A 27,967-nucleotide genomic window follows, 5' to 3' on the forward strand; every position below is an offset into this window, starting at 1 on the left:
CTTAAAAGAAAAACTTATGGTTCCTCTCATGCTCTCACAAAACTAAACCAAGATTTAGGTTGAACCAGCTTTCTCACTAAATAAACCAATCAACACACACTAATATTATAAATGCGAAAGTGTATCTGTCTGTCTGTCTGCGGGCTCTTCACGGCCCAGTAGTTTAACCGCAGAGTTAGCTTACATCTTGGGGAAGGACATAGGCTACTTTTTATCCTGGAAAATTAAAGAGTTCCCATTGAATTTTTAAAAACCTAAATGCGGATGACGGCGCGAATATCAGTTAGTACCACAATAACAATCGTTACTATTGTGATTTACATTTGTATTTTGTAGCAAATAAGCATTTTGTGTAAAGAAAAGGCTCCTCCAGCTCCTGCCTGTAATGAATACAAAGGAAGTGAAATATTCTCCCAGGGACGAGGGACGAGGGACGAGGCGGACGGCGGACGGCGGACGGCGGCGGACAACAAGTGTCCGGGTGTACACAATCAGTTAGTGTCTGGAACAGGAAGACAAACGGACTTGTTTAAACGGAAGCTCTAAAGGAGGTATTGTGTCCTCAGGGAGTCAAATGAGTTCCGACTCCGAGCGACATCAAACTGCGAAGTCCCGCGACTTCATTCGCGTTGATTTAGGTATTGTTAAATGGAAAAATATAGAAAGTTTTATATACTTTTTCGTGTTTTCCGTTTTTGTTCTCCTGTATTCGTTTTTGACAGCGTTCTGGTTACACCCTGTAATATGGGTAGTGATAAAATGGGTAGTGATTTGCTGATTTAAAAAATATTAGCCATGTTAAATGACTAAACCCTTTCCTTTCCAACTAAGCGTCAGGTTTGTGCTAGGAGTAGGTACGACAATAGTGCAACGGGCGGGGTTTGAACCGTCGACCTTTCGGTTTTCAGTCCACTCCTTTACCGGTTGAACTATTGAGGCTCTAACCTCTAATCGCATGAAACGTAAAAGGTAGAAAGTTGAAATTTTCACAATCGGTAGGGAGTAAAGCAACCTATAAAATGCCCTGCGTTTAGGAGCTTTTATCCTATCGTATACGTATTGTAAGAGAACTCTGTCAGTTTGTGTAAATAAGTAAAAAGGTGTTATTGTGTAAATCAGAGCAACTATTAACAATAATAATAGTAACAAGTACATCAGAGTGATAATATTCGTTGGTATATGAAGTAACAAATAAATTAGTGTGATTATAGTGCTCTGCTCTTTTATTTATACCCACTGCTTCAACATTCGCAGCAAATCAATTTAAGTTTTATATACTAATTCATACTTCAAACAATACACTTTAAACTACCGTATAACAAAAACATAGTTCAATTAGTTGAAGGACGTTTATGTTCGCTTCTCATTAGTTAACTGTCGCTATGAGAAGCGACGATTGTGTCAATTGCACCAATCATGACACTAGCATACTTGTACCTATAACAGTATAAGGTCGTGTCCTCACTCCTCACTACTCATCGACCCCTCGTATAAACCATTTGGTACTCCAAACAATATGAACTTCAACCGACACTATTATATTTCAGTGACTTTAATTTTTTTCTGTTTTTTTTCTGTCGGTATTGAGTTAAGTCTTTAGTGCAGAGTGCACAATAAAAAAAATTAGAAATTGTGATCACTACTCACACTTGCAATGTTATAAATGTGTTTGTTTGTATGTTTATTGGTTTGTTTGTTTGTCCTTCAATCACATCGCAACGGAGCTACAGATCGACGTAATTTTTCGGAGTGCAATTTTTTATTCCGGATAATCAAAGAGTTCCCCGGGATTCTTAAAGGCGTTATATGACATTTGGTACAGAGGTAGCTTGCGTCCCGGAAATTGACATCGATTTCTTTTTCCTAGAGCACAGACGCAGCATAAGAAACACTAGTTGTTCTACAAGAAAAAAAATGAATTTTAATTATTCGAATATTTTTTTAACAGATCGAAAGATGAAAAAATATCTTTACAATGGTACAAAAAAAGATATCTACGACAAAATATCCCTTAAGATATATGGGATGTCCACAGTCGATAGACGCGCTATGGTCAGATCGCCAATCAAGATCAAATCAATGAAAGTTGAAGCGGGCTGACCTTTGCCGAATGTTGCTACTATCTACCGCAACGATTCTTATCGTTATTTCTTCCCAGAACACTTCAAAATATCTATTATGGTGAGTAGGTACTATAGTGTATATTATATAGTATCTTTTGTCGGCGGCTTTACCCGCGCAGATGCAGGAGCTTATAATAACCCGTGCCTGTAGTGTAGGTACAAAGACGCATCGGCAAAATTCGTTTGCTCAGAAACGCGCTACCTTACGTCAACTTCAACCGAATGTACACCAATCAGATACAGACCTTAGCTTATAGCTTGACGTTCAGATTTTAAACACAAGAACAATAGACTCGTACTATTTCGCTTATAATTCGCGCGTAGAAACATTGCGGTTCATGAGATGCAGACAGACAGACGGACGGACAGCGGAGGCTTAGTACGCGAAGGGTCCCAACCCTGACAATGAGTCGTGTTGCATTAAGATGCTACACCGTAGAGCCACGTAGCTGCAGCACCGTAGCAGCGTAGAGCTATTCTACTCGTGTGCTGCTGATGCGATTACGGGCACTCGCAGTTTAGCTCATTTGCATCTTTGGATGTGCCCCTCTATTCTATGCAGTTATATGAAACGTAGTGTATACGGGAGTTACTTTGCATAAACAATATTTCCAGAGTAAGAATAAGAAGAAGAATAAGAATAATTTACAAACGAGTAAACAAATCAAATGGTTTATTTAAAATAGGAATCTTATAAAATGGCACTTTGTGATAGTCGCTTGATTATCACCACCATATCATCTTACAAATGCAACAACCGACTATCACAAAGTGTCATTTATTATCACCACTTTACAAGATCACTTAAACTTATTAGAAAGACTTAAACTTATAGATCACTATTCATAACTACCAGGCGAAAGGGTTTGATTGTTGGTTACTGGCTTGTTAGTTTTTTGGTTTGTCCTTTAATCAAGGAACAACGGATTGACGTGATATTTTGCATGGGTATAGATAAAGACCTGGAGAATGACATGGGTTACTTTTATTCCACAAATTCAAACAGTTCCCACGGGATTTTTCAAAGCCTAAATTCACGTAGTCTTCCCTCTATTGGTAATTAGTTTCTTCCGAAAGTCTCGTGTCCAAAGCGACGACACACTGACCGGTGAAATTCCGAGAGTGAACTTCGGACGGTTGGACGGACGGACGGACGGACGAACAGCGGAAGGCTTCCCGACCCGTTGGAACCTTTCGTGTACGGAACCCTAAAAATATGAAGCTTTATAAGCCTATCAGGCGTGGGTGAGCTTCCCTTTATACGTTTTATCTTATTCGATCCAAATATTATCAGATAAAAGAAAATCGAGACAATATCGTTGTCGACAAAGGTGAAAAATTCCTTTGCACGCAAAATTCCCTGTACCTATACGGTATTTCATTTATTTTGAAAATTGTATCCGCAACAAAAGCAATCACGTCGATACACATCTAGACACTAACTTTTGTTGGGGCTTCCGCTTTATTTGGCCTTATTTAGAGCCAAAAATATAATATAATATCTAGAATGTAGATATTTGTTTTGTGTTATTTGTACAATAAATCCAGCAAATAAGTGTGAAGCAGGCTCGCCCACCGAGGTGGCAGTTCCATAAAGTTTTTTGGGAAGGGCTTATCGCTGATTTCTGAAAAACTGTATTAGTTGGGGACTTTTAGTTTTCCTGGAAGTTAAACATAAACCTAGTGGTTCAACTGTAATCATTACAGATTTTTACCTTTGAACATTTCAGATGTACGGAACCTTAATTATCAAAATCGGTTCATTAGTCATTGAGATAATCGCGGATCTCCACTGACAATACATAAGGGTCAAATACATGACCTCCTTTTTTGAAGTTGCTTAATAAGGACGGGAGGAGATAAAGACAAACCTTGAAATTAAAAAAAAATTAGCGTTTAAACTATCGGAGTGATTTCCATTATATATAATATCTGTTCCGGCTTTACTCACGTGTTTAGTCGACGTTAGCCCGACTAGTTTCGAACCCGTCCGGGTTCACATCACGAACCCACGAGTCACAACCGCGACGCGTGCGCGAACTGACTCCCTTGAAAAAGGACCCCGGATGGGTTCGAAACTAGTCGGGCTAACGTCGACTAAACACGTGAGTACAGCCGGGACAGATATTATATAGGTATAATAAAAAAAATCCCAAGTTATTGAACGTGCGTCGATCTATTACTGCCGTCCTCAAGCTAAAACGTCGTTAACCAACATTTGGCCAAATTTGACTTTTTAACGCTATCTTACTTAGATTTTTTTTTTCTATCGACCAATCTAACCGGTATTTTCCTAGCTGCTGTAGTTTTTGAAATAGCAATATGAAGAACGTCGTTAAATAACTACCTGTTCATATGATAACAACACTTAAACGCATTTAACTGACATTTGCCAGTCTAAAATGTCTCAAAGCTGGTTTTTTTCTTAAATTCCTTAACTTAAATGTCTTTAAAGTCACTATACTTATTTTTAAATTAAGTTTTTCTCCAAAATTATGGTGCACTATTCCATAACTTAAATGTCTTTTAACGAAAATGCTAGACTAAAATGTCTTTAATGACACATAAACGCGTTACAGTTTAGTGATATTTTGCAAAAAAATATTGTTTCCTATCCTAAAATAACTCTATCCCGCAATACATAACTTTAATGTCTCTAACTATTCCCGCATCTCGCGAGGTTGTGACTTTCTTCTTCTTGCAATGCCGTCTCCTATCGGAGGTTGGCAATCATTAGAGCTATCTGCACCTTGGACACTGCTGCTCGGAAAAGAGATCGGGTACTCTTCCCGTACCATTGGCGTAAATGCTTTAGCCACGATGTTCTTCTACGGCCTGGTGGTAAGACTGCCGGCTGTTTTCCCCTGAATAATGAGCTGAAGGCAGTCGTATTTGCTGTTTCTCATAATATGGCTGAAATACTCCAACTTCCGCACTTTTATGGTCTTCAGGATTTCAACATCTTCACTTAGCCTCTGTAGTACAGTTGCATTTTTGATACACTGTACCCAAGAGATTCTCAACATTCTTCTGTATACCCACATTTCAAAAGCTTCTAACTTTGACTAGTGCGCCTGCGAGAGCTTTCTGTAAACGCTTTGTGGCATTCAATCAAACGTTTGCACCAATAGGCAAAATAACCAATGAGTTCAAACCTCTCACTGTACTCTGGAATGATAGCGTAGTGGGAAGAAAACAACATAACGGACTAAGAGGACTTGCTATGAAGAAAAAAGGAAAATTGTATGATTTTATGGATTTTGTAATGTCACAATTATTACAGCTGACCTAAGATAGTGCTTTTATTTTATTTATGAATACTGAGGATATTTTGAAATCCATGGTTTTTCACGGTTCACTTCTACAAACGGGCCCACAAAGGACGATGGTAACTGAAGAGAGAGTCATAAAATCCAGCTTCACAGGGGAAGTTGGAAAAAATATTATTAGGATTACGATCAATCACAAATACAATAGATACAATAAAACTATAATATACATTAATATGCTACTCGTAATATCTACGTACAATAATTAACCTCGGAAAACAGATACAACTCCTTAACCTGTGAACCCTACTTAGCCATGATAGTTTCCTTTAAAATTGATTATATTATATACTACTGCTGTGAATTTTTTCACGTTCCTTTATACAACCATATGGCTGATAAAGGGGGTACACACTTGACTCTAATAAAAATTAGCACTTTAATTAAAACATCATATTTTACAACGGATCTAGAAATTGAAAAATGATGTTCCCACACCCACAGTATTTTTAAAAGACCTATTCAACGATATCTCACACTATGGGGTAGACGAGAAAAAAAAATTCACCCCCACTTTACATGTAGGAGAGCCACCCTAAAAATTATATTTATCACAATTTTATTTCACCACTTTGTCGGCGTGATTAATATTTATACCCATGCCAAATTACAGATTTCTAGCACTAATACTATAAGTTTTAACAAAATAAGAGACTACTTTCGGACTGTTCCTCTTTCAATTGTTGTAGTTACCGTTACTTTCATTGGAAAACCTCAAATTTTTATAAACAATGCTAACCTAAAACGTCGCTACGGTTCAATCATTTGCAATAAACCACATTTTAGTTTAGCAATTCTCCCCAAAAAACGCTACTGTATAAAAACCATTTCTATTCTACTAGACTAAAATGCGTTTAAATTACAAAAGCCGCATTTTAAGTGTTATGTTATTGATAGTTTTAAGGATCATAACCTAACCTACAATGTCGTTAAAGTCTTTTAGAGTCATTTTACTTTAGTAATTATACAATTTTTTTTAGTTTCGTATAACGATGAAAAAAGTAAATGCAATCCAAGCCTTAAACGTCTTAAAGGGTAATCTAACGACATTTAAGTTATGTAAATACAAGACGTTGTTAGAAAAAATGCTAGACTAAAAAGCCAAAACTGTCCTGCTTTAATTATTATTTATTCTAGAAACTTAAAAATACAGCTATTCAAAAGTGCTCTATTTGCTCTACATTTTCATAGTTTCAAGTTTTGTATACGGTTATTAGTTATCAAATGGCATCATTTCATCATAAATTCGCGCTTTTTTGATCATATCTCGAAACTTGGTTGTGGTAGTTAACGACACTTTAGCTTTAGGACGGCAGATTACAGCAGATTGTTAATTTGACGATTCCCACATACCTATTATTACAATCGAACTTGTTGTTGAAAACTTAATGTTTTTTTAATTTTTTTTTTATAATAATTTCCGAGAAAGTAAAAACTTACTTCAGGTAGTGTTCCTGTGTGGCCGGGGAGCCATAAGACCCGAGGACCACCAAACTGAGACGCCTCAGCAATCTGTTGACAAAATTAAATTCTTTATACAGAATATTTTATTCGAGTAAACTTTTACAAGGGCTTTCTATCGTTAAAATAATGTTCATTCAGTGTAACTACAAACGAGCTACAGCTAATGTGTACAGTGCAGTAGTTATACCACCTCACTACTCACTCACTAGTCACTAGTCACTAGTCACTAGTCACTAGTCACTAGTCACTACGGGTCCATCCGAACAACACAAGTTGCCGCTGCGGCTCGCTTCGGCTTACAACTAGAAGTCCACCTTCATCCTACTTTTGACAGTTTCATAGAACACGCCCTCCTACAGGTATCATATCTCGTAAGCGACAGGTCGGGATGGCAATCGGAGTATGAGGCGGGGGGGACGCCCTGCACACCCACACGTCACCCGCACTATCCCGCGCGGGGGCTGTGCGGCGTTGCCACCCCGATTGCCATCTCAACCTGTCGCGTGCTATACTGACTATAAGTATCATATTTACAGCATAAAGCGAACGACTGACGGACGATATGTACCCCGCGCCGCAGATAAACACGAGGGGTAAAATAAAGCGATTTATGACGTCTCACACGAACCGGCCAATCTATAAAACGTTTAGGGTCCTCGCTAACTCAAGTCAAACCCGCAGCCTCGAGCACGAGTTTACTCGCCACGGAATTCAGGAGGGAGATAAAATTCCGATTTAATAGACAATCCTGGCATGTCTGTCATAGAAGACGCTTGCAATGCTTGCTTGACGCTCGAGTCAAGCATTTACGTGCTCGACGGTGATTGATGCAGTTTTATATCGTTGCTTGAGCGCGACGTTGGAACAAAAAGCGCCGGTTGCTTGCTCAAGCTGCTCAAGCTGCTTGATGCGAGTGTCAAGTTTGATCGAGCAAAACAAAACTACGTCACCCTTGAAATAAGCTAAAAAGAGCAAAATATTTGTTTTTCGCTGCTGCGTCTATATCAGAAGTGCTTCAAGTCAAATTGTCGGAGTGTTGATAACTTCATCCGCTGGTTCCAGAAACTATGCAAATTGCATGCAGATTCCATAAATTATGCTATCACTATGAAAGGTCTTTTAAAAATACTCGAGTAAAACCAGGGCGAGTCAATTAGTTTACTTATTATGTAAAGTGAGCAGAGCAAGTAGTTTATTTATGAGCGATATTTTCGTTGGACTGTTATTTATGGCACACATTTCGGTAATAAATAGCTCCGAGCAGCGATATTATAAAATTGATCGCTTTATTAATGCGTATACGGCTGAACCGATATGGTATAGAGAGAGAGAGAGCCAGCGCGTGTCAGACCTTCGTTATTTCATAAAAGCTAAAAGTTTCTCTGCGTATTGTCCCTAACACAGGGAGTAACGATCGGCTACTATGAAGTTTGGGTCGTGGTAGCTTTGGAGATAACAGGTAATAAAGGTGTAACAAATCCTAAGTCAAAGTATAAAACTTATTTTTTAATATATTTTCTTCGATAGGTATATAGTATTAGAAATCACGTCATGCATTGCCAGACACTTAGTGTCGCAGCAACCCCCTGCCAGACCCCCTAAAGTTCAACCTCCCAGTGTTGAAATGAAATTAAATGAAATAGTTTATTTGTATGAATATAGGAAGACAAGGTGTTTTCAATACAGAACTGATTTAAGCCAACATATCCAGTCAGGAACCCTGACATATGACATACAAATTTTTTGACAAAATAGGTACAGTAGGACAGTAAAGTAGTACATGTTTCATAAATCTAATAGATTAGATAGGTTTAGTAGATTAGGTAGGTTGGGGACAATAAGAAACTTTCAGCTCTTATAAAATAACGAATGTCTGGCACGCGATGGCTCTTAGACCATGAGTCATGTGCGTGCCGCCAGAGGGCCGATCCATCAATATCCTGCTCAGGATCAGTACTCACACTGCAACAACTCGACACAATATGACAAAGTATTGTTTTACAGATTGACACCACATACATCAACACATTGAGGGATTTCTTCTTATTTTGCTTCGTGGTGTTCTCGTGGGATTTCCCCCCAAATGCGAATCAGCTTTTTTACACTAATTCATCATTCAAGTAACACTACATAACTTAAGTCTTAATTAGCAACTTTACAGGAGAGCGACAAAACTTGCTTTTCCAGAGGTTTTATGTTATGGATTCTGTACCTTGCACTTTAAAAAAAATCTGTATGTTTTCTTGTTTCTCAGAGGCGATTGCTAAACTGTCAGCGTTGCTGTTGCGGCGTGACGCGTGCAGCGTGCAGCGTGCAGCGTGCAGCGCATGGTGTGACGAGCTCCCTGGTGCAGTGGTGAGTGCTGTATATACGCGGGAGGTCCCAGGTTCGATTCCCGACAGGGACAATTTGGGAATTTACAGTCTCTGGTCTTATCTGGTCTTGGCTTCGGCTGTGGCTAGTTACCAACCGGTAAAGCCGTGCCGCCAAGCTATTTAGCATTCCAGTACGATGCCGCTTAGAAACCAATCAGGGGTGTGAGTTTTATGAAACTGCCATACCCTATCCAAGTTAGCCTGCTTTCATCTTAGTCTGGCATTATCACTTACCAGCCGGTGAGACCACAGTCAAGAGTTAACTTGTGTCGGAATAAAAAAACCGATAATGCGAATTGAGGGAAAGAGAAGCGTCGATAGAAGAAGAAAGACGTGGCTTAGAAACATCCGAGAATGGACCGGGATAGCCAACGTAGCATAAGTTTTTCGTTTGGCGAAAGATAGGAAATGATATGACGAGATGACGGCTGACCTCCAATAGTGCAGGGGAGGCCCAAGGAGAAGAGAAGAGACAATCTAAGATAGAAGCGGGTTAACCTGGAAGATTCATCCGACTATTCGAAAGTACTTGTAAAAGTTTATTTGAATAAAAAAGATTTTTATTTTATTTTATTCCTTGTACCGTCCACCCTATGTGACACCGTTTCCGTCCCGCGACCTGTTTGTTTCAGCCTGAACCAATTTGTATAGCGTCTTTGTTAGGTTTCTGCAGACTTTGATAAACTCGGGCAGTTCTCTCTTTCACTTTAATGGTTTATTCTTAGAAATTCGTTCAGGGAATTTGGCTTATGGCTAGCCTCTGACATTTAGACGAAGCCTTACTTACTTCATATAGAGCAAAACAATTAAACTGTATTGAAATAATGTAAAAGTAAAGCCATAGAAAAGTCTCAATACAGGTTGCAGACGGATAAACGTTTTTATCAATAACAAATCACAACCTTTTAATATATCCTTATTCTAATAAAATTGTTAAAAGTTACGCACACGTAGTTGCAGATAATTATACATATTATTACGCAATTAGATTTAAACCGGTTAAAAACTTAATTACAATAAATTATGTTATTTTATGTTTTTTATTAATTAAAATAAAATATCTAATTTTTGTGTTTTAATTTTATATTATAATAAAATGAAAATTTAATGAATACATAAATCATGGTTTAAATTAATGATTCTGTCTCAAGTAATGTACCTACTCACGTTAGTTAATACTATTTGTACAGTTACCTCATTAAACGTGCAATTAAAACCATTTAACCACAAAAACTAAACAAGTTAGATCAGTCAACATATTTTACGCGAATGATGTATCACGTCTTTATCTTAATCTTAATGTGTTCCTGCAATTAGTTATCTTGTCATACTTATATATAAACGTCTATTTAACGGATTATTATACTCGTACATCAATTTTTTAGGTAAATAAATGTACATCTCTATATATATAAAAATGAATCGCTAAATGTTTTGCTGATCGCAAATCTCTAGAACAGCTGAACCGATTTCGCTAATTGTTTTTTTATAATATTCCTTGAGGTACGAGGATGGTTCTTACGGAGAGAAAAATTTAGAAATATTGAATCGACTGTTAGGCGGTACCAGTGGCGTGCACAGTGTTTGAAGCCAGGGTAAGCATTAGTTAGGTAGGAACGTATTTACTGGCAGGTCATAATGAACAATATGCATTGAGCCATTACAACTGGGGTAAGCAGTGCATTTACGCCTCTATGCCCTGCACGCCACTGGGCGGTACTGACTCGCCGGGGCTGCCTGTAGTTTGTGTGTAATGTTCTTATCCATTAGGACATGCCGAGTCCATGGAATCACGATCATTTTAGATTTACCTTTTCGCGACTCAAACGCACCGAGTAGTGTGACTAGACATGGACTAGACTCGCCGTTGCCAGGCAACGGACAGTCGCTCGGCTTGGCTTTATACCTGTATTTAAAGATAATATTCTTAAAAAAAACCGGCCAAGTGCGAGTCAGGCTCGCGCACCAAGGGCTCCGTACTACAGTCGTATTTTTCGACATTTTGCACGATAACTCAAATACTATGATGCATAAAAATAAATAAAAATCTGTTTTAGAAAGCGCAGGTAATACCCCACTTGATACAGTTATCTCACTTCCACAATTGAAAATACTAATTATTAGTTCATGACCACAATTTAACTTTTTTTGTGTGATGTAACCACAAATTCACGGCGTTCAGATCTTTCCACGAATGTCGGCTGTAAGACCTACCTACCTACCACATTTCATGATTCTAGGTCAACGGGAAGTACCCTGTAGGTTTCTTGACAGACAACAAAGTGATCCTATAGGGTTCCGTTTTTCCTTTTGAGGTACGGAACCCTAAAAATTTAGATTATTTGTAGGTACACATACTCGTCGGGCTTATATTATATAGATCTTTGGGCTTTGCCATTGTTTAGTAAACATAATGGATTTTTTAATATTCATGACGTAATGTCACATATAATTAACTGCAAACTACGCGTCTGATCACTCCCGTCCTAGCGACGACGCGGTGACGTCACGGAGTTAATAGTTTCATTAGTGTAGTGACGTCATATCACCCCCGCTTCGATGATTCTTGATAATAGTATTCCTAATAGACCAAAGATTAACGAGATATACAGGGTGTAATTAGAATGCCGGCAATAACGAAGATAAGATTCTGATGATTACTGACAAAAAAAAGCTCGTTTTTAAAACCTGTGTTTTTGTATGTATTACAAATAAAACCACAAGTTTTGCACGCTATACATTGCGGGTTTGCAAAATACTAAAAAAACAAGTATAAGGTAAATGGTTATTGGTATTAGATCGTGTTTAGCGCATAATAATAGCGCTAAGATTCCGCTAGCGTGCAAGTTACACCCTGTATAGCTTGAGATAAAGGAAATACACTTGAACACTTATACCTACACTCTGCGTCGCTCGCAGCTGGCTATAGTCTCATTTGAGACGACATGATCAACCCATCGTCGACTCACTACAGAGCACAGGTCTCCTGTCAGAGCAAGAAGGGTTTATGGCCGCCGTGCCGTAGTCAAAATTCAGATTATTAGAGGATATTAGGTACTAGTTGATGCCCGCGACTTCGTCCGCGTGGATATAGATAGATAGATAGATATAAATACTTTATTGCACACAAAAAATATTACATAACTATTACAGAGAGAGTGAAGTTAGGTTTTTAAAAATCCCGTGAGAACTCTTTGATTTTCCGGGGTAAAAAGTAGCCTAAGTCACTCTCCAAGTCGTTTTCAATAGCCATGCAAAAAATCACGTCAATCCGTTGCGCCGTTGCGACGTGATTGAAGGACAAACCAACAAACAAACATCTTTCGCATTTATATTAAGGGTATTGATTCATCGTCATCCTCATTGTCACCCGTCGCGGCCATATGTTGTCTGATTGCCAATTTGAGCATCAAAGCCCAAAGCAAATGAAAGCCGCTGTTATATCGAACAAATCCACCAACGCTTCTATGCACTAAAAACCAATTATAAACTTTTTTAAATCCCTATATTGGTACTCGTCATATTGTTGGAAAGGATTCTTCTGATTTCAATTCCTACACTTGAGTTATTGAATGTACACATACTGTATCTACTACACTGTATACCTATCGCTCGACAAAAAGTTGCCACGTATGCCGCCGTGTCGCCAGACTTCTAGTACGCTCTGAAGTTGCAACGGCTGAGTGTTTGCGCCGGCAAGTACCTATCTATAGATAAGACATTTTAAACCTGCATGTAAGCACCTAAGAGTTCTTCACAATGTTCTCAAAGGTGTATGAAGTCTGCCAATCCGTACTTAGCCAGTGTGGTAGACTACGACCCGAACACTTTTCATTCTGAGAGGAGACCCGTTCTCAGTAATGAGCCGGTGTTGCATCGATGATGATGACAGGTGAAGGTCGTTGTATTGGGTTATCTTAGACCAACAGCATAGAGTAGAGTAGCAGTAACTCAAGGTTCTCTATACTGTGTCAATAGGTAATATGTATATAATATTGTCGACACTAAAACTTAACTTGTAAACTTCTATAAATATCAAGGGTTTCTGGTAAAAATAATAATAAAAAAACTCAAGTCAGTGATCTCGACACTGACAGCACCGTTCATCTCCCGAGATGACTCGATAACAGCGCCTGACTGACGCGAGCTCGTCTCCCAGGCGCCAGGATCAATGGCACAGCTATCGTGTTAGTTAGTTCGACACGCAGTTAGCTGAGTTACTGCCTACATTATACGATAACTTTACGAGCCTTAGGATTGTTTTAGAGACTAGACCTTAGAGCAAAAGTGAGAATTTTATATCACGACCCGCAAGTCGAGCACACAAAGGTTAGGGGGCATTTCTTAAGGTCAGCCGCATATTATCAGAACTTGTCTATCAACAAGTTATTCTTAATGCGCGTTCTGCTCATACAAAGTCAAAAAATCTGCACACAATGCATTTTTCTTTTCAGTACTGAAAGTTTTCAGCAGGCTTAACACCCTGTGGTATCACAGCTAGAGCACATGGCTACATTGTGACGATCACAATCACCTCTGATTGGCTGGCACGAAACAGTGTGACAGCCAGTACGCTACCATTATCCTAGGCATCATACTTTGTTCTGGGATAAAATCAGTCAATCCCAACAAATGTCATGTCTTGAACTCAAGGGCTTTTGTCTGAGCTGCCTATCTCCTTGCCTATAAAGCGTATTGTGAATTTTTAATATGGAGTGCCTGTCACAAGGCAGAGTGCAGGCACGATGCCTGCGCCGATAAAGGCATGCAAAGTGAAGGCTCTCACGTATCGAGTAGATTGCACGGCGCGCGGCGGAGGGTGACGCTCGTTGCTTTTAATTTTCGGTTCATATAATATTTTGTATGGAGAGAAATTCGCTGAAGGAAAGGACTTTAAGCTCGGAAATTGCATCATAGCTTGCATTTTAATTACGAGAACATTATTCAACGATGTCTATCTTAACTTAAGTATTTAGTTATTTAACAAAAATCTTATCTTCTTACGAAATATTTATGTAAAATTTCTCATTGTTATAATAGTTAGAAGCTGAGTGGGAAGGAATGTTTACTAAAATATCGTTGACAGTTTTGAGATGAATTAGATGAATTTTGAGATTGATAAATCCTGAATTTCTAAAAAAAGTTTTGTAATGAAAAATAGTTTATGTTAAGAAAATATGTTTTTGTCGGTTTGAATTCTATTCCGTACTAGTCTATTTTAGAAACGTTGATTTAAGAAAATATTCGAAAACATAGATTCGTTTGTGATATTTTTTTCGGTTCGGTTTTTCAAAAATTAGAAATGAAATAGGAGTCTATAGACCACGCCGAAAGGCACTTTATCTCCGACTATTGTCAATTAAACTTGCGAAAGTTTCAAGCAGTTTTGGATCCAATTAAAAATCAATTTGCGTTCTTTGTTGGCGCCAACTTGAAATATTCAGCGCTCGATTGATTTCTACAAGAATTTACTTAGGATTGTAAAAATCATAAATGTATGATTATTTAATTTCTTTATAAGGTATAATAATAGCAAACAATTCTATTAAATAAACTTAAATCTAAATTAAAAATAAAAACACATTAAATAAAAACTAAAATAAATTAAATTAAATCTAAAACCTCGTCAAGATCACCGCAACGAGGCATTGTACCCAAGATGCTGGCAGCATTAGATACCCCTTTTCTTTCTGGAGATCTCAGATTCATCAACGTGGTAGGTCGAGGCGATGGCGGCGCGAAGAATTAGATGTTACAGTTAGGTGTCCCGAAGAGACCCAGAGCAGGGAGTGGTGGCAATAGGGGGGAGGCTTTTGCCCAGTTGTGGGATAGTACAGGCTAATTTAGATTTAGAAGTAAAAACATCTGTATTTTTACCCTTAGATTTAAGGATTATGAATATCAAAGTAACTTTAATTAAATAATGAATATAAATAGGGTACGTCAATAATTACAAATTGTCCAACTCCCACAGACTTGTAAATGTTGTAGTTGTGCTAATCTCTATGGTTATCGGATAATCAGCGGGGAATTAATATTTGCTGCAGAGCTATAATTTCGGAAACAGGAAATGTCAATTATTGGTTCGATTAACAGACACGAGTAAAGCAAATCACATCTTAGTACGTACTACGTAGGTATTACCTAATAATACGCGTACGTTACCTTGTCCAAAACTCCCCAATGCTTGAAGACAGTGCGTGTTGCCAGTCATCACGTATGGATCTGAGACATGCTCGCTAACTATGGGCCTCATAGAAGGCTCAGAGTCATTCAGCGGGCGATGGAGAGGAACCAGAGTAACCGACATAGCTCAACGGGTTGCGAAGCTGAAGTGGCAATGGGCAGGGCACATAGTTCGTACAACCGATACAAGTTGGGGTCCCAAGGTGTTGGAAGACCCCCCACTAGATGGACGGACAACATCAGACGAGTCGCAGGGAGCCGCGCGCTGGATTCGCTTGGCGTGGCGTGTGGAAGTCCATACAAGAGACCTATGTCCAGCTGTGGACGTCTATCGGCTGATGATGATGATGTATGTTATCTTATGACGTACACAAACTCTAGAACTTTTAATTCAAGTAACGGGTATTAACTATTAAATAGGTAATGTGAAGTGGAGACGACCACAGTGGACCGGAGTGGAGTGGAGACGACCACAGTGGACCGGAGTGGAGTGGAGTGGGCCAAGTGATGCAGGGTATTCAAGAACCGGCATAGCCGCAAAGAAGAAGAAGAAAAATGTTACAAAACTAGCTATTGCCCGCGACTTCGTCCTTGCCATCCCCTGATCCGAACCCTGGACTGCCGACTGGGGGCCCACGGCCACGCGCGAAGTCTCAACTACGCTTTTAGTTTACATCACTATACTCTACTCATTTAATCTGGTCGTCCATATTGTTTAGTTTTGTGTATAACAATACAAAAATATCCCATTCACATATCGTGCCAATACGTACGTACATAAATATAATATGCTTTACGTTGTAACCAGTAGTACGAGACTGCCAGCTGCCAGCTGCCAGCTGACCAACGTATGTATGTGTGTCATCATCTGAGTGTATATACCTACCTACTTAATACATGTATCTAAATATATAAAAGGAAAAGGTGACTGACTGACTGACTGACTGATCTATCAACACACAGCTCACTACTGGACGGATTGAGCTGAAATTTGGCATGCAGATAGCTACTATGACGTAGGCATCCGCTAAGAAAGGATTTTTGAAAATTCAATCCCTAAGGGGTTTGTGTAGTCCACGCAGACGAAGTCGCGAGCATACGCTAGGTATATCTATGACTAATATTATGAAGAGGTAAAGTTTGTAAGTTTGTTTGTAAGGAGTAATCTCTGGAACTACTGAACCGATTTTGAAAATTCTTTCACCAGAAGAAAGCTACGCTATTCCTGAGTGACAGAGGCTAAATTAGAGATCCCTACGGAAATTGTAATATGCTACCCGTGCGAAGCCGGGGCGGGTCGTTAGTGTGTATATGTTATATGTGTTGGCTGACAGACGCGGCGGCCGTGCTCTTGGCAGACGACGCGGCCGCAAATAGATGACCCGCCATTGTAACTTGTGGCGATGTTACTGTTCACCGTGACTGACTGTTGTGCACACAGATGTACACCGTGGCCGACTGTTGTGCACACAGATGTACACCGTGGCCGACTGTTGTGCACACAGATGTACACCGTGGCCGACTGTTGTGCACACAGATGTACACCGTGGCCGACTGTTGTGCACACAGATGTACACCGTGGCCGACTGTTGTGCACACAGATGTACACCGTGGCCGACTGTTGTGCACACAGATGTACACCGTGGCCGACTGTTGTGCACACAGATGTACACCGTGGCCGACTGTTTTGCACACAGATGTACACCGTGACTGACTGTTGTGCACCAGAGACATAAGTCGCAAAACACGAGTGCGCTACTGAAAAACTAATTATAAAGCGAAAAAAAATCACATTTATACGATGAACCAAAAGCTTAATTTGCTATAATCCGCTGAAACAGATCAAATCTGTATGGTGCTGCAAGCAGCATGCGATATGCACCGCCCGCCCTCCCACTGCTAAACATGCAGGAAAAGCCAGCCAGAAAAGAGAGAATTATAATACAGATCGATAAAGACCTATTCTAGACACAATAATGTAAAGCCAAAATGATCATTCTGAGAGGAGATCAGTGCTCTATAGTGAGCCGGTGCGGGCGTGGCGTTTATCATGATGATCATGATTAAATTTCCGTTGATGGATAGAAGTCGAATTGGTGACAAATCAGACTCTACTTCAAACAGTAGGTATAAAGTCGGTATAAAGTCGGTTTATCTCAGAAACGATAGGTACCTAACTACCTCTACCTAGTCTCCGTTTGGTCTAAACATGTTTTTTTATGGAAATCAAGTTAAGTTCCTTGGCAATAAAGAAATTTTCCGCGACCGACGCGACGTCCACACGTATTATTACTGACGATGTAACGTCAACAGACGGTCCGCCACGAGTCCGCCACTCCTATTTACTGACGCGTCGAAACTGTTCCTCTTGCGGAGTTGTCGTGCACTAGAGTAGCAATGGTCATCAACATCTGAACTGCTTCGAGGAATTCAATTTTGAACCGACTATGAGTGACAGTGACAACGCTCTACAAAGCCAAAATGTCATAGTAAAGGTCGATGTACATTATTTAGTACCGCGTGTACGCGTTTAGTTTTGGTGCTGCTCACTGGCGAGTGGCGCACAGTTCAGCGTGGCTCAGCGTGGCTCAGCCACAGCAGCGGCACTGATGTCGCCGATAGCCGCCAAAGGATGCAATAAACGCTCCCTACGAGCTACAAGCCGCCGTAATGTCATTGTCTCTATGTTGGGACAGCACTTAACTGCTAAATGACTTCCGGAGTGGACCAATTGTCCTTTCATAGTTTAACGGTTATCAGGGTTCTGTAGTGCAATCATTGAACCTTTCTCTAATCTGTCTGTTTGTATAATATAATATCTGTTCCTACAGTGTAGTACATATCTTTCTAATGTGCATTTTCTCAAAAAGTATATAGGGCTGCATTAATTTTATAAACATATACTAGCTGATGTCCGCGACTTCGTTCGCAAGGGTTTAGTTTTTTTAATCCCGACGGAACTCTTTGATTTTACGGGATAAGAATAATCAATAAACAAACAAACACATTTTCGCATTTGTAATTTGTGGGTATTAAGATACCATGCGTCCAGGAAGTACAGGGGGAGGTTAATAATTCATAATTTTAAAAATGAATAAAAAGCATGATTTTTTTAAATTATTCTCTTTAATAATGAATTCTAGCGCCATAAACTACCGCTCTACAAAAAAATCACTTCATTTTATTAGTACAGTCCAAAACCCTATTTAATCACATTTAGATTTAAATTAGCACATACGAGTATAATTTGTACATATATTATCTAAGATAGGTACATATATTATAATATAGCTGCCATAACCACAGTTTTACGATCGTAAAAACTATGCCATAAGTAACATTTGAGAGTTTATCGCGGGTCGCCATTTATAGCAACAAAAAACCGGTCAAGTGCGAGTCCGACTCGCGCACCGAGGCTCCGTACTACAGTCATCATATTTTTTCGACATTTTGTAAAATGTACATGATAAATCAAAATCTATTATGCATAAAAAATACTGTTTCAGAATATACAGGTAAAGACCTTTCATATTATATGGTATGGTACATTAATCTTACTTTGAAAGCTGAAAATACTAATATTTCTTCATAAACACATTTAAATTCTTGGTTTTCGGATTTTCCCCTTACGTCTGCTATAAGACCTACCTACCTGCCAAATTTCATGATTCTATGTCAACGGGAAGTACCCTGTAGGTTTCTTGACAGACAGACAGACAGACAATAAAGTGATCCTATATAAGGGTTCCTTTTCTCCTTTCGGGCTACGGCACCCTAAGACTAAATACCTATTACAATTCTGCAAAAAATATATAATATATTGGCATCAATAAAGATGTGGTATTTGGGAAATCCCGGATATTTTAGTGGAAGAAGGGTTATGTTCAATATTAGTGGCAAGGGTCAAGGACACATCGCGTGAGCCACGAGCCGGACGGGCGTTACGTTGTCGCATCTGCTGGATATTGAATTCCACCGAACATATTGCAATACGTACCTATACGTGACACATCTCGTTGTGATGAGACATTTTGAAACAAATAATTTAAAAAAGATTTTGTGTTTCCACTGGAGTAATATCCCAAGAATACCTCGACTTACCAACTAGGTACTATAATGTAATTACATTTTGGGAATTTAGGTAAGTACTGTAATAAATAACAAAACCGGATAATTTACTACACGAGTGAACCTCCTTGACCCGTCATAATTGCAAGTATCATATTCTGACATCCATATTATTTAGTAGCCATACTAAATCATAAAAAATTAAATTACTTTGCAAAAAATGAAATGTTTGGCAACGTAATTTAGGTATCATTAGGCAGCAAAAAGGTAATTCCCCGAGTCAATTAACATAAACGCTGGAAGGATTATAAATTATGTATTGCTAATAATAATTTACACGCGACACGATGTTTGATCGAAAATGATTAGGTCAAAGATTATAGGCAGGGAAGTAGGAAACGTCAGCGTCAAACAATGTGTGCGAAAATATTATATGCGCCACCACATGAACCACTAATTAGGCTCGACCACCATTGGGCGAATGATTATTATCATTTAGGCGATTTATATTTTACCATTATCTGAAGGAGGTCAGTTTTACAATTCAAGGGATAAACCAGAGAATATTAATTACATTATTATAGGCGACACACAGTGCGACAAAGCTATCTTGGCGCGTGGTGAAAATCGGAACTAACGTTGCCGTCAAGGGTTCCCCTTTGTTCTTGTTTGAATATTGTAAGCCTTTGTTCTCCAACAGCGCCCCCCTGTCAATGTCATTCAAGTGCCAAGAGAGCCTTGTCTTTACAGTATTTTTTTCGCTTCTGCAGTCAGTGACACGATCGAGTGTGACTCGTTGGGAACCCACACAAGTCGAAGAGACACGTTTCTGTCAGTTTTGTAAATTGTATGTAATTAATAACTACCTACATAATCTTTTCACTGTTTAACTTTATCCAATATAGAAAACTTAAAAAGCTACTTGGCAAAAGCTAAAAGTGTATATTAAAGGAACTCCTATATTGTATGAGCATGGAAACAGAGCTGTCTGGCGTACCGTAATGATATATTCGTGATCGATGACTGATGAGCCTTAGTTGGAGCTGGCGGGTTCTTCAGACCGCCTCATTTGCCTGCCATTGTCACACATAATAGGTGACAACTGACAATATACAAGGTGCAGTAAGTTTTAATGGAGCGCGCCTGCCGAGTGCCGACATTTTGAACTGTAAGTCAGGTCGTCGTTCCTCTTTGTTGTCGTGACCTCAAGGGTAACAAAAACCTAAGGTATAGCTCGATAATGCCAAAACTTCATCGATAACTTCATAGCTTTTTCGATAAACTTCAGGGTATACTCATGGCGGAGCTGTCTCACTACGACTTGTGGAAGTCAGTAAGGTAGGTATGCCTATTTGTCGAATATTTAGCTAAATGCCAAAGCATTAGAGTACTTATTGAAATGAAATGAAATATCTTTATTTCATCTAGAACAACTTGTGCTCTTAAGTTACGCGTATAATAATATGTCTGCACACCGGTTCGGAAAGCAGCTTGTACTGAGAAGAGCCGATAATTATACGCTAGTCTTAGAATAAGCGTTTTTTTTTTGTTTCAAATTAACTAAAAATAACCCTCTTTTAACAATGCGCATTTTTCATTTATCAAATTCTTTTTCAAGTTACCAGCTCTCTGCCAATTAAACCATTTTAAAATTAAACTAAGTAAAAATGGCGAGTCAATTGTGCGAGTTTTTGAATGAACTTTTGGAACAGTTGGTGTAAAGCGTGATCGGACGCCGACCGTGACAGATTCGTGCCTCATGCCTGTATGATATATCACGCCGCGCCGTCCGTCCGTCCGCGTCAGTCGGATCCGACGTGAGCCAAATTCATTCTATTTGTTTTATAAACTTTGGTTTGTCGAAGACTGAAAGAAAAAGCTTTCAAAATCTGTCAAAAACTCAGTTCTACCGAATGGGGCAGTGTTTTATTAAAACCCTGATCGGTTTCTACGCGGCATCGTACTGGAACGCTAAGTCGCTTGGCGGCGCGGCTTTGCCGCTAGGGTGGTGACTAGCAACGGCTGAAGCCTCCCACCAGACAAGAAATAATACCTAAATCCCCAAATTGTCCCTTTCGGAAATCAAACCCGGGATCTGCCACAATAAGCCCACAGCGCTCACCACTGCACCAGGGAGGTCGTCTATTTTAATTGCACTTTATGTAAATATGTCTGTTTTTACAATAATGAGCACCTCATCTGCGCGGTGACAGCCCACGCTCATTTACCACTTCTATTGTGAATTCCGTGACCGCAGCGTTCATCCCCGCACGACACAGGCAAGTAGGTACCGTTCATCCCCGCACGACACAGGCAAGTAGGTACCGTTCATCCCCGCACGACACAGGCAAGTAGGTACCGTTCATCCCCGCACGACACAGGCAAGTAGGTACCGTTCATCCCCGCACGACACAGGCAAGTAGGTACCGTTCATCCCCGCACGACACAGGCAAGTAGCGACCGTTCATCCCCGCACGACACAGGCAAGTAGGTACCGTTCATCCCCGCACGACACAGGCAAGTAGGTACCGTTCATCCCCGCACGACACAGGCAAGTAGGTACCGTTCATCCCCGCACGACACAGGCAAGTAGGTACCGTTCATCCCCGCGCGACACAGGCAAGTAGGTACCGTTCATCCCCGCGCGACACAGGCAAGTAGGTACCGTTCATCCCCGCACGACACAGGCAAGTAGGTACCGTTCATCCCCGCACGACACAGGCAAGTAGGTACCGTTCATCCCCGCGCGACACAGGCAAGTAGGTACCGTTCATCCCCGCGCGACACAGGCAAGTAGGTACCGTTCATCCCCGCGCGACACAGGCAAGTAGGTACCGTTCATCCCCGCACGACACAGGCAAGTAGGTACCGTTCATCCCCGCGCGACACAGGCAAGTAGGTACCGTTCATCCCCGCGCGACACAGGCAAGTAGGTACCGTTCATCCCCGCGCGACACAGGCAAGTAGGTACCGTTCATCCCCGCGCGACACAGGCAAGTAGGTACCGTTCATCCCCGCGCGACACAGGCAAGTAGGTACCGTTCATCCCCGCACGACACAGGCAAGTAGGTACCGTTCATCCCCGCGCGACACAGGCAAGTAGGTACCGTTCATCCCCGCACGACACAGGCAAGTAGGTACCTACATAAATACTGTCGGAATATCATTACTTCATTTGAAATGCAATGTAAGCATTTGAATAACAAATGTTGCAGTTTTGGCCGAAACAAGCAAGTCTGTAGAGTGGAGGTGAAACAAGCTGCAAGGGAATAAGGTTCGGTACATTGTGACGACGCGCGACGCGTCGCAACACGAAAGCTGCTAACGGATTATATATACACTACACAGCGAGCGAGGGACGAGACGACCGACGGCGATACCATTTACATATTATGAACTTCAGCGATATGAAATGACAAGAAATATCTACATAAGCGCGTCTGCTGCATCGATCTATTAGATCATCATCATCATCATCCGATAGACGTGGTAGAGGAACACCACCTCTACTCGCTGTCAATTGGCTCACTGGCAAGTGAGGCAACTATCAATTAAAAGTGAAACACTCAAAAATGGAACACTGGAATGTAATAATTATTATATTATGTAATCCATAATAATATTATAAATGCGAAAGTGTGTATGTCTGTCTGCTAGCTTTTCACGGCCCATACATTCAACCGATTTTTGGTACGGACATAAGCTATTTTTTGTCCCAGAAAATCTAAGAGTTCCCACGTGACATTAAAAACTTAACTCCACGTCTGTGTTCCACGTGCACGAGCTCGTGGCCCTCATCCAACTTGGTACAGAGATAGCTTGCATCCCGTATACTTATACTTAGAGACTTTTATCCCTAATTATCCCTTATAATAATCGTAAACGTAGAGGTACGAATATTGATTTCTGTGCATTTGTTAATAATAATATGCAAGCGGTATACAAAATATTGATCGGAGCTTATTTTTTCTGCGAATGTACAGAACCTTCGCTAATTTGGCAGCACTACTGCCGCTTGAGCGATGGGTTTTTGTTAATACATGTTTTCCTCATATATATTATTGCAAAAATACATTTAAATGGTTGTAACATCTCTGCCAAAAAATAACATCATTTATTTTAGTAAATTGGTACCTAAGTAGTATACCTTAGTCAATATAAATCATTAATATTGTCCGTTACTAAGTTACTAATTATTGTTATTTGAAGTAATATACTATACCTAATACATCTTCTGTGTTAACCTTACGTTATTTTATACGTACATACCTCATTCCTTGTATTTATTATGACGTTTATTTAACACAAAGACGCCCGCAACTTCGTCTGCGTGGATTTATTTTTAAAAATCTCGTAAGAACTCGTTGGTTAAGATTTTAAGATATAAGCTAATTCTCTACATCGCGTCGTCGTCAGAAACGGGTAAACGGATGGGATTTTAAAAATCTCGTGGCAACTCTTTTTCTGCATCTTTTTCTTTTTAATATTGCTAAAAAAGAACGGAAAATAGAATTAAATAAAAGACAAAATCCTTTCTTAGTGTCTAGGACTAGCAAAAGAATGTTCCGGGACACAAAGCTACCTATGTCAGTCAGTCAGTTTCTCCTTTTATATTTATTTAGATTTACACCTATTCGATCTCACTAATTACGTTAATTCTGATTTTATGTTACTAATTGTACAATTTTGTTCCAATTAAAATCCGACGCCATTCTAGTTGATCAGTTTAATTAAAATAATTAATTTAGGCATCCTAGGTATCATCTGCTGATAACGGTAATTGTAGAGAGAAGAACGGCTCTGCAGAGTCTTGTTTTACCTATAATGTAAATATATAAAAGGAAAAGGTGACTGACTGACTGACTGAGTGATCCATCAACGCACAGTTCAAACTACTGGACGGATCGGGCTGATTTGGCATGCAGATAGCTTTTATGACGTAGACATCCGCTAAGAAATGATTTTAGAAAATGCAACCCACAGAGTACTTTGTAAATATATGCAACCCCTAAAAATAAGGGTTCGAAATCTGTGTAGTCCACGCGGACGAAGTCGCGGGCACAAGCTGGTATAACATACAACTGCTGGATAGCGACTCGGTTCACGTGGGTGCCTAAGGTTCTGTAGGTTTACATTTTAGAGATAACCACCGAGAACCATATCAAGTTCCTAAACTTCGAGGTCTGAACTGACCCAATTAGTAACGCAATATCACTACCCACAATATTATACAATATGCTAATATGTGTTTGTATGTTGGTTTGTACTTTAATTACGTCGCAATGGAACAGATCGACGTAATGTTTGCTCTACTTGCCACAAATGCGGACAGTGACACAAGCTACTATTTACTTCGGAAAATCAAACTTTGGTATGGCTACACAGAAAGTTAGCGGAAGGCTAATACATTACGAGAAATGTGTTATGAAGTAAGTATCGGAAAGTGAAGTGGTATCAAGTTCGGCCACGGGGACGGCTGGAGACACGGGCGTCGTAAATAAACGACGCTACTGTGGCGTGCCACGTGTAGTTACTGTCATTCTTCATTGCCCACATAACTATAACTGTACCGTCCTCCGTTGCCATAAGAGGCGAAGCAGCTCGGAGCGTACCACGGAGGAGCAGCAGCGGGATCTCTAGGGAGGCAGGAAGGCGCCAAAGCAAGACGTTGGTGGGGCCATGGGAGGTGGAGGGTTGTACTGTCTCCGGGGTACTTCGACCCTTCTATTTTCTCTTCTCCTTGCCTAATGTTCTTTATAAACATCTTGCTGTGGTATACCGTATATACGTATACAAAATCATGCTTAGGTATTGGCTTATCAACAAAATATAGGAATAAATAGGAATGTTCTTTCTTTTGGAGTGCGCTAGTTTATCAAAAATATTCACAGTTAGGTACATTTCACCAAAAAATATATTTACCAGCTGATTAGCGCAGTTTAGTACGCGAGAATAGATTTTTAATGCAGTGAAAATTTCTGATTTGCCGATTAAATAAAGCTATAATTCGGCACCTATCTACTTATGCCTAGTTTCGTTATAATCGGTGTAGCGCTTGACTCGCGACTCGTGAAAGAGTTAGAGACAGACAGACTTTCGCATTTATAGTATTAGTTAAATCTATTTGTGAGCCTAACATAGAAATAAACACGATACTTATTAATTACACTATTTTGTTTTATTTAAAAATATTAATTAACATTCCTTATACTTACGTAACTATCTATTTTTGTTAGTTCCAAAACTTAGACACAATTTAAAAGGCATAAATGTGCGCTATATTAAAATTAGAAAAAAATAAGTAACTCGTTTGACGGTGAGGTGTAGGTAGGTACTAGGTAGGTTATGTTTATGTTGAATATGACTTTTATCTTGATCGCAGACATTATAATTAAAAGTAATTAATTAATACGTGCGATATAAACAAAACTTCGTAGCCTCAATAGCTCAACGGGTAAAGGTGCGGACTGAAATTCGAAAGGTCGTCGGTTCAAACCCCACCCGTTGCACTATTGTCGTACCTACTCCTAGCTCAAGGAAAAGGGAATGTTAGTCAAGGGCCATGGCTAATGTTCTTGACAACAACTGGATCTTTTATCGAACAGGTGTTACTTGTTAGTATTGTACCTAGTTTGGTTCTTGTACACTATATTTGAATTCCACTTCTATGGCGCATTGGTGACCACTGTGCCACTGCACATGGGTTACAATCGCAGAAGAATAAATTCTCCATTCTGGTTGGGCGGGAGGTTTCGGTCATGGCTAATACCACCCTAGCGACAATGACGTATCGCTAAGCGATTTAACGTTTCGGAACGAGGCGAGGCCTAGAAAGTAGAAACTGATCAGGGCTAAGTATGGTTTTAATTTTCTTTAAGTGTGTTGTAAGTCCATCTACCCGTACTTGGCCAGCGTGGTGGACTATGGCCTAAATCCTTCTCACTCCGAGAGGATACCTGTGCTCAGTAGTGTGCCGGCGAAGGGTTGAGATGATGGTAAAGCGCTATAAATATAATTAAACTGTCATACCTTACCTACTATGTGTATAGACTATACTTACTCATCAGAGCACGGATATCGGATATCGCACATAACAACAACTGGGAAACGTATAAACAATTTAGATGATTATCTATGGGAAACCTATCGTTATGGAAAATAATATATCAATTACCAAAACTATGAGTACTTGAGTAGGTATCATAATATGTCATAGTGCCTTAGGCCTTTGTTCACTGCGCCATAAACATTAGGTCTTCTCGCAGGTGGCGGTGCCTTCTCGACGAAATCAAAGGGTTTTGTGACAGTTATGGTTCAGTCAGATTGTTTAGTCTCTACTTACAAACGTGTGAGTAGTCAGGTAGGTACTTATTCCATGGAGTTTCATTGCTTGAAAATATGAAAAACTTTCATCCTCTTTTCTTGTAGGTATATACTTTATTGAAAAGTAATAGATTTGAGTTGAGAGATCAATTTAACTATACAAATACTATACATATATTATATGCTATTGCAATACAATATTGTTTAGTGGAAAAATGAAAAATCACTTCATAAAAATTTGGAAGCAAATCAAAAACTTATTTTTTTATTATCATCAGTACAAATAAAATCAGCTCAAACATTTTCTCTATATTATTAGTTAAATAAAATAGTAGATTATTAACCAAGGGGATAAAGCAGTGTCTTCTGTCGCGGGTGACGATTTAAATCGCGAGTGTAGCGAGGGATTTAAGTTCACCCAAGACTAAGACAGCTTTATCACCGAGGTAAATACTCTACTTTTCGTACCATTTGCGAAAAAATTAACACAATAATCATATGAGATAAGCATTTATTAAACGTATTTTTAGAACATTAACTTATTTATAAAAATAAACTTAACGTTTATGTATTTGAAGAAAACAAAAACGCGGCAAATTCCTAGACTAATATTTTTTTGTCGGAAAAGCAAAGGCATCAAGCTCATACGGCCTCGCGTCGGTTTTCGTAATTTTATTTAATAATCGTAACTGCATAATAAATGCGTATTCCTTTTTTAAAAAGATGTATAATGCTTTATATACAAACTCAATGGTGTAAACACAGATGTAGTCTGTCTGTCTGGTGGGAGGCCTCGGCCGTGGCTAGTTACCACCCTACCGGCAAAGCCGTGCCGCCAAGCAATTTAGCGTTCCGGTATGATGCCGTGTATAAACCAAAGGTGTATGGGTTTAATAAAAACTGCCATACTCCTTCCAGGTTAGCCCGCTCCCACCACAAGTACAATTTTCTTTCCCTGTTTTTAACAGATTAAAAATGACTACTGTTATGTACGCTTTTTGTGGCATTGAATGTCACTTTTTTGAGCAAGTGGTACGAAAACTAGTTTTATTGATTCATAATTTAAATGTATATAATATGTAGTTTGCTAAAAAACCCG

General features: G+C 39.6%; 1 protein-coding gene across 1 annotated transcript in view; it reads right to left on the reverse strand.

The window, feature by feature from the left end:
* The window catches only part of LOC117997380 (FMRFamide receptor-like), a 97,717-nt gene that overhangs the window by 68,689 nt on the left and 1,061 nt on the right, over positions 1–27,967 (reverse strand). The window contains exon 2 of the mRNA XM_034985650.2: positions 6,893–6,964. The gene's annotated coding sequence lies outside the window, so the exon portion shown is untranslated. The remainder of the gene's footprint in view (positions 1–6,892; positions 6,965–27,967) is intronic.

The sequence above is a fragment of the Maniola hyperantus genome, chromosome 4 (assembly GCF_902806685.2).
Source record: "Maniola hyperantus chromosome 4, iAphHyp1.2, whole genome shotgun sequence".
Lineage (NCBI taxonomy): Eukaryota > Metazoa > Arthropoda > Insecta > Lepidoptera > Nymphalidae > Maniola > Maniola hyperantus.